The sequence below is a fragment of the Herpailurus yagouaroundi genome, unplaced genomic scaffold (genome assembly GCF_014898765.1).
Source record: "Herpailurus yagouaroundi ecotype Mexico unplaced genomic scaffold, PumYag 197, whole genome shotgun sequence".
Lineage (NCBI taxonomy): Eukaryota > Metazoa > Chordata > Mammalia > Carnivora > Felidae > Herpailurus > Herpailurus yagouaroundi.
The window spans coordinates 15876136-15895582 of NW_024412428.1; the positions used below are offsets into that span (position 1 = coordinate 15876136).

The 19447-nt window shown below is 35.9% G+C and overlaps 1 protein-coding gene across 5 annotated transcripts in view; it reads right to left on the reverse strand.

The window, feature by feature from the left end:
• The window catches only part of TRPC4 (transient receptor potential cation channel subfamily C member 4), a 201140-nt gene that overhangs the window by 73847 nt on the left and 107846 nt on the right, over positions 1 to 19447 (reverse strand). The gene's annotated exons all lie outside the window — the stretch shown is intronic.

A 19447-nucleotide genomic window follows, 5' to 3' on the forward strand; every position in this document is an offset into this window, starting at 1 on the left:
CTTCATGCAGACATTCTCATCGCCATAGTCCTCTGTCCCAAACATGCTACCTCCTCACTCGGCCACTCCAATAACCATGCCATCTTTTTCTGCTCTGGCCAGGCTTCCTCCTGAAAAAGCCTTCCAGAAACACCCTTCACAGTGGTGGGTTTTCTCTATGTGTACATATAGCAGCATCAATTATATTCCATAATATTATAGTTAACTCTTTTTTTAAAAATATTTGTTTATTTTTGGGAGAGTGCAAGCAGGGGAGGGTTAGAGAGAGGAGGACAGATGATCCTAAGTGGCTCTGCGCTGACAGGCTGACAGCAGCAAGCTGGACATGGAGCTCAAACTCATGAACTGCAAGATCATGACCTAAGCCGAAGTCGGATGCTCAACCGACTGAGCTACCCAGGTGTCCCTATAGTTAACTCTTCATTGATACATTATCTCTGTTTTGCAGAGTTTCTGGTATGAAGAAGATTCTGGAGAAATATTTTTAGAATGAGTTAGTAAATATATAAATAGCCACAGTAGAAAGACAAAATTTACCTACTGTTTTCAAAATTGTGCCTAGGTTATTTTATGGCTTTAATACTGCTGTTTAGCATAGAAGAAGAGGCTGAGTCTAAACATATGGCTGAGGGCTAAAAAAATAAGAACAGGGGGCGCCTGGGTGGCGCAGTCGGTTAAGCGTCCGACTTCAGCCAGGTCACAATCTCGCGGTCCATGAGTTCGAGCCCCGCGTCAGGCTCTGGGCTGATGGCTCAGAGCCTGGAGCCTGTTTCCGATTCTGTGTCTCCCTCTCTCTCTGCCCCTCCCCCGTTCATGCTCTGTCTCTCTCTGTCCCAAAAATAAATTTAAAAAAAAAGTTGAAAAAAAATTAAAAAAAAAAAAAAAGAACAAACAATAAAATATCCTTTCTAAAAGAAGTCAAAGATATATAGCACACTATATAACTGGCTTTATTAGTATGTCCTATGAACTTGGAAGAAAATTATGTTCTCAGTAAATCAACTTGATGGTGATATAAGAAAAAAGAACTATTTACCTTAACTTTCTTGCAAATTTAAGTACTGATTTCTGACTCTTGCTGGATTATTAGATGTCTACTCTCCTGGTTTATATAAACACTGAGATAAAATACTGATCCCCAGTTTATGTATAAGACCTGAAGTAGCAACAAAATAAGTATTGACTGTGACTGTGTTAACAGGCAATGCTTGAAGAATAAATAACCAAAAAATTCATAAAATTTTTTGGGGGGAGTGGGCTATTTAAGTTTTAGAAGTAGTTTTTTAGTTTATGTTTTTCAGGTTTTTGAGAGGGTAAGTTACTAGCTCCACCCCCAAGAAAAAGTAGTTCATACAACTTTCTCATTCCTATTTTTCAACTGTGGTGGAATTAATTTATAGCTTTGGTATGGAAATTATTTGTTTTCACGGCAAAGAAAAGGACACACTTAGAAATATAAATATCAGATTAATGTTTCCTGTTTTAATATACTATTAAATGTATATAGGGGCATCTGGGTGGCTGAGTCAGTTGAACCTCCAACTCTTGATTTTGGCTCAGGTCATGATATCACGGTTGTGGGATCGAGCCTGGAGTCGGGTCTCTATGCTGGGCATAGAGTCTGCTTAAGATTCTCTGTCTCTGTCTCTCTCTGTAGATCTCTCTTTCTCTCACATGCTCCCTCTGCCCCTCCCCACTCACTCACGCTCTCTCTCTGTAAAAAAAAAAAAAAAATCTCTCTCTGTCTGTCTCTTTCTGTACACACACACACACACACACACACACACACACACACACACTTTCTAGCTACCAATCATGTTATTTATCCCTTCTCCTATTAGAAAAATCTCAGCTGATGACTAATCTCCTTCATGGTCTTGAATTGCTCTTACCTCTAAGGTTGAGAACTGTGAGACTGAAGATATCTGGCCATGGGTTTTATTAGTTATACATTTTCAACTCACAAGGGAATTATCAGCACATTCAGACTGCTATAACAGAATATCATAGATAGCGGGTCTTATAAACAACAAATATTTATTGCTCCCAGTTCTGGAAGCTGAGAAGCCACTTCTGGGCTCATAAACAGTCTTCTGACTGTAAGCTAACAGGGTCGAAAGAGGGATTACTCTGGGGCCTCTTTTATCAGGGCACTAATCCCATTCACTAATCCCATCCTTGACCTAATCACCTGGGAAAGACCTCACCTCCAAACATCATCAGTTTGAGGATTAGGTTTTAACATATGAATTGTAGGGGTGGAGTGGAGTATAAAAGTTTAGTCTGTAGCAGGAACAAAGTAAAGAAGACAAAATTTTTTTAAAAAGAAAGGTAGACCATGACTTAAAAAAATTTTTTTTAAATGTTTATTTATCTTTGAGAAAGAGAAACAGAGCACAACCAGGGGAGGGGCAGAGAGAGAGAGAGGGGTGACAGAGAATCCGAAGCAGGCTCCAGGCTCTGAGGTGTAAGCACAGAGCCCAACGTGGGGCTCAAACCTACCTGTGAGATCATGACCTGAGCCGACTGAGTGAGCCACCAAGTGCTCCTAGACCATGACTTTTATATCAAGGTAATATATTGAGAAGTAAATTTACTGTGTCTATACAATGCTGTGAAATATGTGATTAGCTATTCTCCCTTACACCAGGAAAGATTGGTTTGATGTTTTAAGATGAGATTTCATTTAAAAATCCTCTTCACACAGGGGCTCCTGGGTGGCCCAGTCGGTTTAACATCCACATCAGCTCAGGTCAGAGTCTCACGGTTCATGAGTTCGAGCCCTGAATCAGGCTCTGTGCTGACAGCTTGGAGCCTAGAGCCTCCTTCAGATTCTGTGTCTCCCTCTCTCTCTGCTCCTCTCTCATTCATGCTCTGTCTCTGTCTCTCCCTCTCAAAAATAAACATTTAAAAAAATTTTTAAAAAATCCTCTTCACACAATAACCACAAAACCAAATCTACTGTGAATGTGTGAATTCTTATGTCAATGTCACATTGAATCAGTTTAGATCAAATAACACTATAATTCTTTGTTAAGAGATACGGGTTTTTCTCCTAGAGGTTATTGCTGCCCGTTTTGCAAATCTGCTTTTGTTTGCATTGTGCAAATTCACAACTAAAGATAATTTTAATACCCTTTTAATATTTTTTAAAATTTATTTTAGAAAGAACATGAATGGCAGGAGGTAGGCAGAGAGAGATTGAGAGCAAGAGAGAGAACCCTAAGCATGCTCAGCACGACTCGGCGCTCGATGACTGGGATTATGACCTGAGCAGAAATCAAGAGTTGGATGCTTAACCAACTAAGCCACCCAGTTGCCCCTGAATATCTTTTTAAATGAATGGTCATAGTAATAGCTATTTCCAAAGGAAGAACCTCTTTGCAGCGCATTCGTAGGGCTTACTGTGCAGGGAATTGTACTTTGAAAATGTAGGTGTGATAAAAATGTGTCCGTGACAATCTAATTATAACTTTATTTGAGTTGAAATAATGGATTAATTGGTTATGGAATAAACAAATCTCTGATTCTAGCTTAAAAATTCCTAAATTCTATAACCTTTAAGGTTTTTTTCTTCCCCCCCTGAGGCTTAAGTTCCTAAAATTTATGGATCACCCAAATGTCGACAGAGTCCACATTGATTATTTTTCCTACCATTCAAGATATGAGTCTCACAGTAAGATGTAACTGACACATTTAAGAGAGAAATTGGTAGTTTATGAAGATGTTTAAACTTCTTTGATATAGTAGCTTCTTTAATACAGTAGCTTTCTGTATTTCTTTGCATTTGTTTCACATTAAATGCTCAACTTGTTTAGCTTGCCCAGTGAGTGTAGACATCAACTTTCCTCAGTGTAATGCGGTGCTGTCCCATGAAATAGAATGGAAACATATGTACAACTTTAAATTTTCTAATAGACACATTTTTAAAAAGAGAAAAAAAAACAGGTGAAATTAATCTTAATAATAGATTTAATTTAATAAAACATCTGGAATTTTATTTTGAGATGAAAGCAATATAAAATTAATAAGTTTTTTTTCATTCTTTTTTTCTTTTTCCTTTTTGTTTTTGGAACCAAGACTTTTGTTTTAGTTTATTTGAGAGAAAGAGAAGGAGAGGGAGAGGGAGAGGGATAGGAAGAGAAAGTGGAGAGAGAGAGCATCCCAAGCAGGGTCTTGAACCCATGAATTGTGAGATCATGACCTCGTCCAAAATCCAGAGTCAGAGGCTAACCAACTGAACCACCCAGGTACACCTGGACCAAGACTTTTAAATCTGGTATGTATTTGACATTTAGGCAATACTTGAAATTTTAAAAGCAATCTCTAAGAATGTCACTGAGTACTGATTACAGAGAATAGTAATTTTGTTGTTTCGGTGGCTGTTAATAAAAGTCTATTTTAGAGGAGAGTGACTGTACTTATTTCCCTGGCTGCTCTTCTCTCCAAAGGGTGACAAACAGGCAGTCACTTACATTTAATGATTCTTGCACATCTTCCTCCCCCCCACCATCCCTAATGCTACAGTGTAGAAGGTTTGCACCTCTCTCTCCGCTATGGTGTCCCTTCCTTATAGAGCCAAAACAACATTAAATAATGGGAATCTGTAAGCTCTGTTCTTAGGATGTATTTTGGAAGCAGATAGTGTTGCCCCAGGCAGTGGACAGGCAACGGCCTGCTCCTACACATTTCTCATTGCTGCCTGATCATTAAGCAACCCACTGGTGTTAATAGCTCCTATTTTAAATGTAAATAACACTGCAATAATTCAGTCTATCTGTCAATGACAACTTTATAGGTAATATTTTTGAACAGGAAATCAGATTACTTTCCCCCTTGCTAAGATGATCTTTAAGAACAGGAGAGGGCTGTTTGGTTTTAATTTGGGAGCATTTCCTCAGTGGATCGACCTGAGAAAATTTCTGCCAAAAGAGGAACTCATGCCAAAAGAGACATGCCCTGGAGGAGGCATGTCTAAAGATGGGCGACAGACCACAATGGATGAGAGGGGGCAGAGAGGTATGGCCTGCATATTAGCAAACAGCTCAATGCCTGGAATCTTAAAATTGTAAATGCTTGGCTCATTACTTATCTGCTTTTATGTCTCAAAGGAGAGAGAAATAGATGATATTTGCTTCTAACACTTAAGATGCACGTGATCGAACAGCTGAATTATCAACATAGGCTCACACATGATTCATCTCTCAGACATACAAAGATTTGTCTTCCTTAGAAAGTTAGAAGTGGAAGATACTTCAAAAATCATCAAGGCTCACCTTTTCATTTACAAGCAGGAAAGGTCCATGGAGGTCAGATGAATTTTCCAGAGCCACAAAACTAGTTAGCGGCAGAGGCAGATTTAGTTCCCTATCAGATGTGGTGCTGACTGGGACTGTGGGGTAAGGGGCCGGAGCTCAGGACTGAAGTCAGCCCCTTATAATGAAGTCAAAGTTGCATGGCTATAATCCCAACCCAGTAATTACAGTTTTGGGGTATGTCAGTACCACTACCATCGCCTTGTACCATTCTGCATTCTTTTATGTAGACCATGAAAGACATGAAATCAATAATACTCGTGTAACCAAGCTCTAAAAATTGGATGAAATAAAAGCTAAATATTCAGTTCCAAAGGGCTTCGCGGTCAAGAGGGCTTTTCTTTTCTTTCTTCTGTTCTTATAAGTGCCTGAGATTATTGTAGACTCTGTATATCATGATCTATATAACAAATAACTGTGAAGGAACTAGTCCCCTCCAAAGAGAAAGAAGTATTTATTTCTGCTGCCTATCCTCTGTTACTTAGCGTTTTCTAAAGGGAATTACAAGAACGTCTCAAGCTTAAATGATTGAGAGAGAAGAGAAATTTTACATGGGGTGAGAGATAGTAGCTTGGACATATATGAGGGGAAATGGGGGGGAAGAAAAAAGAGAAAGAGAAAGAGAGAAAGAAAGAAAGAAAAAGAAAGAAAGAAAGAAAGAAAGAAAAAAAGAAAGAAAGAAAGAAAGAAAGAAAGAAAGAAAGAAAAAAAGAACCCCTTGGGTTGTTTGTTTTGCAGTTTAGTTTAGCTTTTCTCGAACTTCCCAGACAAGGCAGAAATTCTAGAGGGTCAAGTAGAGGACTGATCCTCAGGGCTGTGGAACAATTTTCCCCTCTAAAGGAGACAAATGCTCAGGACATGGGAAGATGAGCGCAGGCATCATATTTAATGAGAATCTGTGCATTCCTCAGTGCTATCTCACCTCTTCTGCAGGGTGTGACCGGGGTTCAGTCCTCCGGGCCCCTTTCCCTCCCTCCACATCTGCAAGCAAGCGCTAAGAGAAGGGTTTCCCCACTTCTATTTCCTGCTCTGCTCCCATTGCTCTGACCCAAGCTGCTGTCATTTCCTGTCTGAAATTCTTTAGTTTTTTGCCCCACTCTATTCTAAACCCAGCACCTAAAGTGATCTTTCCAAAATGCAACTCTACTCACGACACTTCCTCTGCTTAAAGCCGTTTAAAAGCTTGCAGTGTTTAGGAGGAAAACAACTTCTTAATGAGGATGTGTGCGACCTGGCCGCTGCTCACCACTTTCCTGAGTTTCTTGTACCTCTAGCCTTTTGTTCTCTGTGCTCTAGTCCAGCTCCCTCACCACAGAATCACCCTGCAGGGTGCCCCTTTGTCTGCAATATTATCCATACCTTTCTCCCCCTCCATACATTCACACTCCTTCCCTCTTTATCTCCCATTCCTTAGTCAGTCTGCCTGGAACATCTAGGCTAGTGTAGATTGCCTGTGGGCATTGTTATATAGCTTCTGATATTCTCCTTCATTAACCTTTACAAAGACTGCACAAATACACTTATTTGGATAATTTTTTTAATGTTGTTCTCCCCTAATAGACTACTAGTTACATAAGGGCAGAAACTATACTTGTCATATTCATCTCTGCATTCTCAATGCCTACTAATGTCTGGCACATGTAGGTTCACAAATAATATTTGTTTAATGAATGAGAAATAAATGTATGTTTGGATACATCAATAAATGGATGAAAGCAATGTGATTCTTTTCTCTTTTCCTCTAAAATAGTTTTCAGTGCCCCATGGAATTTGCAGGAGTCTCATGGTCTGAACTTGTCTATGCCTCACTCCCAGACTTGGCCATGATTTCCTGGGATCTTCACCTGTCTATGCCTGGACAGTATAATATAAGCCACCTGACGCTGCCAAAGCTGACGTGGCATTGCCATTTGCAGGCTAGACACTCATATTGCCTGTGCCAATAAGTAGACCTATAAGGAAACCAACAAGTACTCCTTTTAGCTTGGGTTAAGTAGTAACAGATAACACCAGAATCTTCTGGTTCATAGAAAGAATAATCTGGTGTTCTATAAAGGATCTAGGCTCCAGAGCCAGAAAGACCTGTCTGTACGATGAAGATTATAAAAATAGCTGCCCTTTTTTTAAAAGAATAAAATGAAACAAAATATGAAAAGTAATTATCACAGTACCAAGCACAAAAATGTTATTAATTCTTTCTTCCTTCCCATCTTCCTTCCCAATGCACATTTCTGCATCGAGGCATTACATAGCTCAAAGCAATTTACAAATATTTCTCCATTCACTTGCAACTTGATAGTGAAAATGGGCTAGGTTCAATCATGAATTGGTGACTCTGGGCATTGCATCTGACCTTATAAGAAATTATTATTCGTTGGATCACAACATCATAGGCAGTTTTGTCACACAAGACACCTGTGAAATGTGCCAGTTGAAATGTGATCTTGGTAATCATCCAGAATTGGCAATATGAAAACCTGTCTCTTCCTCCCTTCTCCTGTTAACCATGTGTGGAGGTTTGACAGTGGCCAGAATTGAGTTCCTGGCCAGGAACTATCCCTGCCAACCTAGGAGAGACACAGTAAGATGACTCTGAGAAGCCATGGTAATGTGACTCAGTTTCCCACTCCTCAGGAGCCAAGGGCATGCCTAAGGTTTCCTATTAATTTTTTACATACAGGCTTTTGGCACGTCCTTAAGAGCCTCTTGACTTAGTAAATCTTGGCTAGAATTAAATATGCTGTTTTAAGAGTTTGTGTGTATTTTAAAGACTAGGAGGAACATGTAAACTTTCCTTTTTCTCTTTCAGCTGCAAATCAAAAGCAGAGAAAAAATGTTGTTAAGCATATTTGAATTTTTTTTTCCAGGAGAAAGTACCTTCTGTGGTTATTGTGACTTCTGCACAGTGTCTCAGATGGGGTCATGCTTGGGCTAACACTTTATCCTCATATTTTAAGGAGCTATTAAAGAAATATAAGCATTACAAGTAAGAAGATGAACAAGTTCATTAAAGAATGGGTACTTCCTAGAAAAAGAGATAAAGAACTAAAAAAAGTTTGAATTGGCCAATGTATTAAATAGTGACCTTCTAAGGAATGTAGAGGTACATCTCTATCTTACCACTAAAAATTCCCAGTGAAGCCGGTACTTACTAAATTTAAATTGTTTTCAATTAAACTTTGAGTCATAAAGTTACAAATCAATAGACTTTAAAACTGTTCATTTAAACTTACACTTCTATTTCATACCAACATTTTACGAACAAGAGTTTCTTTGCCGTACATTTGCCAATAAGGGCTATTTCATGAAAAGACCGCTGGCTTTGGGTTTCTAGCCAAGTTTTGTATAGGAAAACTTGTAAACAGAGTTATTCTTTTTCAAAATAAAGCTGAACTCTGAGCCTACATAGCATACTAAGAAAGTGGTTGATGCTAACTCAGAATCTCAAAGCATACTGAGGAAGTGGTTAATATTGTACATATGTGGTGGGGGTGGGGGCAGAGGGGATGGTTTACTCTGAGGACTTATAAGACCTTAGTGGTGAAATATGAATGCTGATTCTTAAATATTTTTGACATAAAATCTCGAATAAACAGATCTTAAAAAAACACAATCTTTCTACTTAAGGGCTATTTTTAATCACTGCAAGTCTCAACAAGCATGATATTTTTAAACTAGGAAGCTGGAAAAAAATTTTATTTTTAAATTGTCCTCTGCAAGTTTATTTTCCTCATAGCAGCTTCTCTTGGGTACATCTAAGTTGAGTTTTTTTTTTTTCTAGGTTCATATAGAAGACTATGGTGAGACAGAAGTTTGGTGTGGGGAGTGGTAAAATATCACAGGCTGACTATGTATTTATATGCACATGCCCAGTAGTTTAACTCTCTGATGTGGAGACTTATAGAGATGCTATCCTAACATACATGGGTAGAAAACAAAAACATCAAAACTGAGGCTTCGCAGGAGACACTAGCTCATTCCCATGACATTTCATATTCCCAATGTTTTACAGGAAGCTACAAGAGAGAGAGACAGTTTCAAGATCAGTTTTCAAAACTGATAATAGAACTTACTTGAAGTGAATTTAGAAATTTCAGATGGCTTATGCTGGAGTCTTTCACAAAAAAATGAGCAACTAATAGATAAAGATAATCAGAAGATAGTTTAGATCAGAATACTACTTTTGTTTTACAATCTGAAATCATTTAAATCTACATTTTAACTACCACTGGTTCGTTAATATTATATTGAAAGATGGTAAAATATTTCAGACTTAAGATATTGCCCATAATAATGAAAAATATTGCAGTGACACTAATATAGAGGCTCACAAATGCTTAAAGGAAGGGTTTGTAAACACATGATTAGTGTTTTTAAAAAAGTGGTTAGCATCCTGTATTTTGTTGGCACTTTTCTGCTGGTGATTGTTTTCGAATAACATCATTTCAGTGAGAGAAGAATTACAATGGGAAAGCTAACTAATGACCTCATCTTGATTAATTCAAAAATATCTTCAGCCATCAATCAGGATCTAGGTCACATTTTATATTCTCAGATTTTGCAATGAATGAAAAAGAAAAACTACTTTAGTGTAGTTTACTCTCTGTCTGGGGACATAGGTAACAAAATAAAACAAAACAAAAACAACACATGATATATAAGTATGTGAAATAGTTAATAAAATAGTGAGAATTGTTTATAAACTTTGAGAACATCATGAAGATTTAGGCTGTAATCAGAGTGAAATTGAGAGCCACTGGAAAGTGTTAGATAGGGTACAGTGAACAATGACATTATGTGTTTTATGCTTCAGTTCAGAAGCAGGGACAAACCCAAGAGGTATTATGAACATAGGTGTAGCAAAAGTTGGTCATCAGACATGAGGCATAATGGAGAGAAAATGCTCCTGTTTGTGATATTGATATTGACTGAGTTAGGACAGACTGCTTTTAGGAAGCAACACAGATTTAATTTTAACATTGTAGTTGACTTTGTAGAGATTGCTGGTATGTGGGAACAGGGATGGAAACTATGCTTTATCTTGCATGCCAACACAAGTTTTTAGTAATCGGGGTGTGGATCATGTACAGAACAGGAGTATGAGGCCAAGTTAGAATTCAGAGGAAAAATTTATCTTGTGTAATGCCTCTGATTTCTATAGTTGAGTTTCAATTCTGGTGTAGCTGAACATTTTCTTTCTAAACTGTTATGAGCTGAATTTTGTTGTCTCAAGATCGATATGCTAACCCCAAGTACCTCAAAATGTGATTGTGTTTGGAGATAGGGTTTTTAAAGAGGTAATGAAGTTAAAATGACAGATACATATAAGTGTCAGTAAAGCTAATTCTTTGTACTTGTAATGTCATGCAACTTTTAGTCAAGAGTGGATTTATTTTTCCATTTTCCACTTGAACACCTATTTCCCACATTGCTAATGAGAGTTTTACTTGGGTACATTATACTTCATTTTCAATTCTTTAGGGATATATATTTAATATACAGAGACACAGCTCAGGAAATTTATGCAACCAACAATTGGTGGAGTCTAATCTTTAAATGCATGGATTTGTCAGTGATTTACACAGTGAACACATGGGCTCATGTAAAAATATTTACCACTGTCTGGAAAAATATTTATTATGAATACCTGGGAGAATTTGAAGAAAAGTACTGTGAAGAGACACATCCCCCACAAAGAGCTGCTTCCTCCTAACCTCACAGATAAAACACAAAGGCTTCCAAGAGCCAGACTATGAATAGCTCTATTCCATTAAAGAAGGAAGAAGTCTTCTTCACATATAGTCTGCACCTTTCCGTTTTTCATAACTTCTTATATAGAAAATAGTTCACTGCTAAATAAGAATGGAAAAAACTTCTAGTTTCTATATGGATTTTTCTCCAAATATCTTAAAAAGTTTAGCAAATGTACTAGTAAATTTAGAATTGTTGCTATTATCTATCTACTTATCTAAGTATTTTTAAGTTTTTAAACTTTTAAACTTATACAGTAAGTCATTTCTTGAAATGCAAAAGACTGTTAATGAAAATCCCCTTAGGGACTTTGTTAAGTGACATTCAAAACATAGAATTCAATATGATTGTTTAAGTCTGGGGCTTTCAAAGAGGGGATCTTGGGGTTTATGCTACGCTATTTTTATCAGAGTATTGCAAAGGAGTTTCTGTCCATTGTTCTTGATCTTACTGGGTATCCCTGACCATTATAAAGCTTTCTAGAATGACAACCAATCATATAGGTGGATTTTTGAACCCTGCAAACACTGTAATTTTACTTTTGAAAATGTTACTAAAGGTTCAAAGATTGTTCAACTTTAACTTCAAACTGATTCATTTATAAATAACATAGAAGAAATATTTTCCAGTTAATTTTATTTGAATAAATTTTAATTTCCTCATCTCATACTTCAATCTCCTATTATAAGAGCAGTGCAATTTGTGGACTATTTTAATTTATGACTCTTCAGGCAGAAAGTCCTATTCAAGAATCAGTATTATCATATTAACACTCATTTGAATATTATGGCAGAAGATTATGAATTATCCTCTTTGATAGATCAAATTGGATGTAGCCAGAAGACTTAAATTTGCTTGTCCACTGACTTAAGTAATGGTAGACATCCAGTACTTAAGGTACTCATTAGGTATTTGGTAGATCCATTTAACCCAGCATATTACCAATCTCTCTATTTTTTTAAGTTTATTAATTTATTGTTGAGAGAGAGAGAGGCAGCAAGCAAGCATGAGCAAGGGAGGGGAAATGAGAGAGAGGGAGATAGAGAATCCCAAGCAGACTTTGTCCTGTCAGCACAGACCTTAACACAGGGCTCAAACTCACAAACCATGAGATCGCGACCTGAGCTGAAATTAAGAGTCAGATGCTTAACCCACTGAGCCACTCAGGTACCCCTATAATGCCATATAATAAGAATAATTTTTTATATATAAAATTCTTAGATATGTTTAAAGTTCTAATTTTTTAGACCTACCCAATACATTGTTTTCAACAATGTTCTCATAGACAAGATGACCCATTTTTTCCAATCAGTACACATGAAAATATGGGAGTAGTATTCACATTTCAAAATATGATAGCCTTTATTTATACATAGCAATAAATGCATGAATTTAAGACCAAGTAACAACTACTTCTTTTGATTTTATTTTTATTCATTCTGATATTAGATAGTAAATGAACATTTGCTATGTGACATTGATTATTACATGAGGAACAGGGAGTAACATGAATAAGACAAAATTCCTGCACTTAAAAATAGCATACTGAGGGAACAGAAATGCAGATAAGTAAATATGAGATGTCTTGGTGTGAAATAAAGATATGTAAGAGTACAAAGGAGGGATAGTTAATAGAGGGCTAGGGAGGAAGGGCTGACTGAATCTTGATGGGATTATTTCACTTAGCATAATGTCCTCCAACTTTATCCTTGTTGTTGCAAATGGCAGAATTTCCTCCTCTTTTTTATGGCTGAATGATATTCCATTATGTATATATCACATTTTATCTATCTATTCATCTGTTGACAGTTATTTCCATACATTGGCTATTGTGAATAAAGCAATGAACATGGGTATGCAGGTATTTCTTTCAGATACTGAGTTCGTTTCTTTTGAATATATGACTCAACATGGGATTACAGGATCATATGATAATTGTATTTTTAATTTTTTGAAGGAATTTCATAGTGTTTTCCATAATGGCTGTAAAGCCAGACACAGAAAGACCAATATTATATAATCTGACTTGTATGTGGAATCTAGTAGAGTTGGAACTCAGAGAGGCAAAGAGTGTAATGGTGACTTCCAGGGGCTATGGGGGTGAAGAAATGGGAGGATTTAAGGCAAAGGGTACAATAATAATACTGTAAGTCATACTTGAAATTTGCTAAGAGAGTACATTTTAAGTGTTTCCACCACATATACACAAAATGTAATAATGTGATATGAGAAATGCATTAATAGCTTGATAGTGGTAATTATTTCACAAATTATATCAAGTTATCATGTTGGATACTTCAAATGTATACAATTTTAATGTCTTAGTTATATCTCAATAAAGCTGGAAGGATAATCCTAACGAAATAATACTTGATAGGATTTGTGATACCTTAGAACTATATGAGTCCCATCAAAAAAGGGTGGCAAGATCTCTCTCTCTTTACACATATACAGAGATAAAATAGGAGAACATCTTCATAATCTTGCTTTTGGAAGCCTTTCTAAACAAGACAGATATTTGAAAATACATAGGTATATGTCTGAAAGATTTGAGTGCAGCAAAATGTAAAATGTTATACACCAAAAGAACAAACACAAGAATATCTGCAATACACAAGCAGAAGATTGATATTAATAATATATAAAGTATATTTACAACTCAATAAAGAAGAAACACTTGATCCAATAGAAAAATGGATAAAGAATATAATTGTGTGGAGTATTATTCAGCCATCAAAAAGAATTAAATCTTGCCATTTGCGACGACAGGGATGGAGCTAGACATGTATTATGCTAAGCCAATGAGTCAGTCAGAAGGACAAATACCATATAATTTCATTCATATGTGGAATTGAAGAAAAAAAAACAAAACAGATGAACATAGGGGAAGAGGAGAAAAAGAGAAGGAGGCAAGCCATAAGAGACGCTTAACTATAGAGAACAAACTGAGGGCTAATGGAGGGGAAGTGGGTGGGTGATGGGATGAGTGGTGACGGGGATTAAGGAGAGCACTTGTGATGGGTACTGTGTGTTACATGTAAGTGATGAATCACTAAACTCGACTCCTAAAACCAATATTACTATGTTAACTAACTAGAATTGAAATAAAAATTTGAGGTAACAAAAAAGATTATGATCATGCATGACAAGCCCAAAATATACAAGGCTATTGAATATATAAGACTATTATCAATTATGCTAATATACTGAAGGTAAATTAAAACAATTAAATATTTCCTCTTATTAGATTTATAAAATTCAAAAAGAATAATATATCTAGGGGTTGGCAGGTGTGAAAGGAAATAGATACTCTTATCCACTATTGGTGGGGGTATAAATCATTGTATTTTTAATAGGAAAAAATTGATCTATAAAATTTTATAAAATATCTATTTTGATGGTACTATTCCTCTTCAAAAAATCTATCCTACAAACATATCTGGCTCATCAGTACAAAGATATTTTTACAAAAAAGTTCTCTGAAGCCTTATTTGTAGTAACGAAAGATTTGGAAAACTGAAATGTCTGCCAATCAAGGATTGAATGCAAAAAAAATAATGATTAATATATTATTTATTAATTTCATACAGAAATTGATAATAATGAAGGAAATCTATAATTGTAATATTTTAAATGTCTTCAAGACATACTAAAGAAAGGGAAAAATAATCACAAAGAATTACATACAGAATAATTCCATTTGTATGCATTTAAAAATAAAAACCTGACCATTTAAAACCATGAATATATATACCCGTATGTGTCTAGGTGTGTGCGTTCTGTGTACATGCGGGTGGGGTTGTGTGAGGACAAATATCTAGGGGTATTTCCTGTAATATATTTAGCAATCATTCCTAACTCTGGGGAAGGAATTTGGAATAGTAAAAAGAGACTGTAATTATTATCACTCTGCTTTAAACCATTTGAATTTTGTACATTGAGTATATACTTAGGTATTTATTTTTGTAATTCGTACATATATATATGTATATATAATGATGAAGATGATTTTTTTTATTACATTAAGCTCTAGGAAAGAAGGAGCAGCAAACATTTCCTGAAACTGGGAAAACCTAAATTAATTCTTAAAAAGAAGTGAAATTAAATAATAAAAAAAAATAGGGGAGCAGGATAATTTCTGGTTACAAAAGTAAAGATTTTAATTTTGGAAAGAAAAGGAGATACAAAGAGAAAAACAGAAAGCAAATTTTTCAAAATAAAGTATAATTATAAGTTGTTTTTTTTTTTACATTTTTCTTCATTTCTTTCTTTGGAATAGAGACTAGGTATCACTTAAATAAGCATGAATAAGTTAGTAAAGGAATGGAGAAAGGGATTCCCAAGAGAGGAGATTCATGTATAAATTTGCAATTAAGTATCATAATGCTTTAGGAAAAGAGGCAATTTTATGGCCTATGCCAAATGGGTTTTAGAGAATTTTATATACCACATGTAAGGTGGTATATATAAGACAATCATCTGCTCTAATTAGTCACTGGTTTTATTAACCACACAGTTTATTCTGCCAAAGGACAGGCCTATAGAAATTCCATTTCAGCATCACAGATCAGTTGTTACCTAAAGTGCTGAAATGGAATGACTTCCCTTTTATAATAATATGAACATGAAATATTTCTTTGTTAAGTCTAAATACAGATCTCCACAGCTTACAATGGCTATAAATTTATTTCAGCCATTGACGTATATTATATTTAATATAAAACGACATGTCTGTAACTAAACAAGAATAGTATAGAGTGTTGGGTATGCTCATGTGATTTTAAGGATTTTTACCGAGTTTTTTCATGTAGACTATGAAAAAAATTATATAAAATATCAGCATTGCAATAGGTAATCAAGCTAAAGGCACACAAACTTTAGTTAACTTTGAACGTACAATGGCAACTAATCTATATTTAAATTCTTTCAGGCTGTATTAGTGAATATTAATGTTATAATTGGGAAAATAGTCTTGGGCCTTATTTTATGAAATAGTGTGTTTCCTAATTAACCTCTTTTGGGGGGCTTCCAGTGACTTTGTGTCTTAAAAACCTGACTTTGTGTCTAAAACCAGAATGAAAAAGAACAGAAAGTTCCTAAGCTACACTCTGGCAGGAATGTCACTTATCCTGAGATGATGGCGACATTCCACAATAGTCCAGGGCAGTGTGTGCAATGGTTGGTAACAGCCTGTGTGGAATCCTGGCTCCGAAGCTGGGTAGTGCCCTGACGTGGGCAAGGGCACACCTCACCTTCGTGAGACTCAGCTTCCATTCTCTTAAATAGCGTGATAAGAATAACAGCACCTATGGCTATTGTGACAACTAAAGAAATTCCAGTCTGTAAAGGGCTTAACATGACCCTCAGCACCTACTGAGTACGAGTAACATAGTCTTCTTTGTTTTTATTTTTTTACATCTTTAATCAGAATTATTTCAGAACTGCTTGAGTTGCTGGTAGCATTGTTGTGAGGATAGAATAATGGCCCAGATGTTCCTGAGAAGGTCTTTTCTGACTTTCTGGAAAGTCCCCAATTTCAACCTGAAGCTTTACTTTTTTCAGATAAAATTAATTTGCAAATGCCTGGAGCATAGGAAGCATTCAATACATATACTACTTGTTGGCTAAATTCTTGGAAGGTTGACCTGGTGAGTGTCTGTATGAGTGAGTGACCTCTGGAGGTGATTTTTAAAAAAATTATTTATTTATTTTGAGAGAGAGAGAGAGAGAGAGAGAGAGAGAAAGAGAAAGTGTGAGCAGGGGAGGGGCAGAGAGAGGGGGAGAGACAATCCTAAGCACATTCCACGCTATCAGCGTAGAGCCCGACTTGGACTCAAACTCATGACAGTGAGATCATGACCTGAGATGAAAGTAGGAGTCCGATGCTTAACCAACTGACTGAACCACCCAGGCATCCCCGGAGGGGATTTTAGCAGGAGAAGCAGGCTCCCTTTAAGGGACCGATCTTCTAACTAGAAGTTATTGAAGGAAAAGAGAGTGAAAGGATTCTCTTTAAGGACTGCAAAAGGCTCCCTTTAAGGGACCGATCTTCTAACTAGAAGTTATTGAAGGAAAAGAGAGTGAAAGGACTCTCTTTAAGGACTCTCTTTAAGGACTGCAAAAATTCATTTTTTCCTTTGTAATTTAATTTACAACTCATCCTGACAAGGGAACTACACAAAAGAACAACAGTCCCTGCTTTTCTCTTAATTTGAATTCTGCTCTGTGTCGTTGAGGTCCTGTCCTGTTACATAGAGTTGGAAATCTGATGTCTCATAGATTTGTCCTAATAATTATGTGAACTCAAATATGTAAATAAAGACTTTTTGAAGAAAATTTGAAATAGCCAGCAGACTTTATATACCCAGTCACCTTTATTTATTTGAGTATAGCTGACACACAATGTTACATTAGTTTCAGGGGTACAACGAAGTGATTCAACTTCTCTATACATGATGCTATGCTCTCCACAAGTGTAGTTACCATCTGTCACCATACAACACTATTACAGTATCATTGGCGATATTCCTTACCCTGTGTCTTTTATTCCTCTGACTTATTCATTCCATAATTGGAAGCCTGTATCTCCCACTCCCTGTCACCCATTTTGCCCATCCCCCACCCCCCATCCCTCTTCCCTCTGGCAATCGTCAGTTTGTTCTCTGTATTTCTGGGTCTGGTTCTGCTTTAAAGCTACAACAGAAATACAAGGAAACATAAGAAAGATAAATGAATGTTCTTATATAAAATTTAAAATGTAAAATTCATTTTTATTAATTAGCATAAAGAATAAATAGTGAAGAATAACTAATCTTCTGTTTCATAAAATATTCCCGTATACATATATATTTTAGAAATCAATTAGAACTTTTAGAGGAAACTATAATAAAACAGAAGCAATATAGGGGGTGGCAATTCTAGTTTTTTTTTTCATTACTACTCACAGTAAACAAAAATGTCAAATTCAATAACCTAAATTTGAACCTTCTCTATTCCATACTTGTTAACATCTAGAAAGATTTCAGTAATGAAAGAAACATTCTCAAATTATAATAATTACAATATATTAGGTCTGTAGAAGGGACTCTCCAGTTGCCAGTTAAAATATCCTTGGTTGGGGAAAAGCTGTGTAGGTACAGAAGACGAATAAAACAAAACCAAAACTATCTCTTGTGTATACAAAGCTTATTATGAGTTATAGGATACAAGATAAGTGTATTTCCTTTAAGAACAACTGTCACTAAAAGATAAGGATTCAAGATTTGGGGAAGGAGATGTTAGTGGAGAACGAGGTAGGTAGTCTGTTCGTTACTGGTACACAAGTTATAGTCTGAAGCATTATTTAGTAAGGCATTTATTAAAAAGTCTGACTTTTTAAAAATACTTTCATTTCTTAGATCAGTTTTAGGTTCACAGCAAAATGAGGGGAAGGTACAGACATTTCTTAATGTACTCCCTACCCCCACATGCATAGTTTCCCCCATTATGAATGTCTCCCACCAGAGCACCACATTTGTTACAAGTGATGAGCCCGTATTGACAAATCATAACACCAGAAGTCTGTAGTTTATCTTAGAGCTCACTCTTGGTGTTGTACATTCTTTGGGTTTGCACAAATGTATAATGACATGTATCCATCATTATGGTATCACACAGAGTATTGTCACTGCCCTAAAAACCTTCTATGCTCTGCTTTTACATCCCTTCTCTCCGCTAAGCCTTGGCAACCACTGCTCTTTTTACTGTCTCCCTTATTTTGCCTTTTTCAGAATACCATATAGTTGGAATTACATAGTATGAAGTCTTTTTGGATTGGCTTGTTTCACTTAGTTATATCATTTAAGATTCCTCTATGTCTTTTTCATGACTTGTTCATTTCTTTTTATCACTGTATAAATTCAATTGTCTGTTATATGTACCACAGTTTACTTTTCCATTTACCTACTGAAGGACATCCTGTTGTTTATTAGTTTCAGGAGGTTTTTTTGTTTTGTTTTGTTTTGTTTTTGGTTATTTTTTTCTCAGATTTTCTGCATAGATAATTATATAATCTGCAAAGACAGTTTTATTTCTTCCTTCCCAATCTGCATACCATTTATTTTCTTCTCTTGTCTTACTGTATTAGCTATAATTTCCAGCATAATGTTGACAAGGAGTGCTTAAAAGGGACATCCTTGCTTGATCTTAGTGGAGAAGCTTTAATTTTCTCAGCATTATATATGATGTTACGGCAGGTTATTTATAGATATTCTTTATGAAGTCAAGAAAAATCCTTTCCATTCCTAGTTAACTGAGTTTTTATCATGAATTGATGTTGGATTTTGTCAAATGCTTTTTCCATGTCTATTGAAATGATCATGCAACTTTATTTTTTACATCTT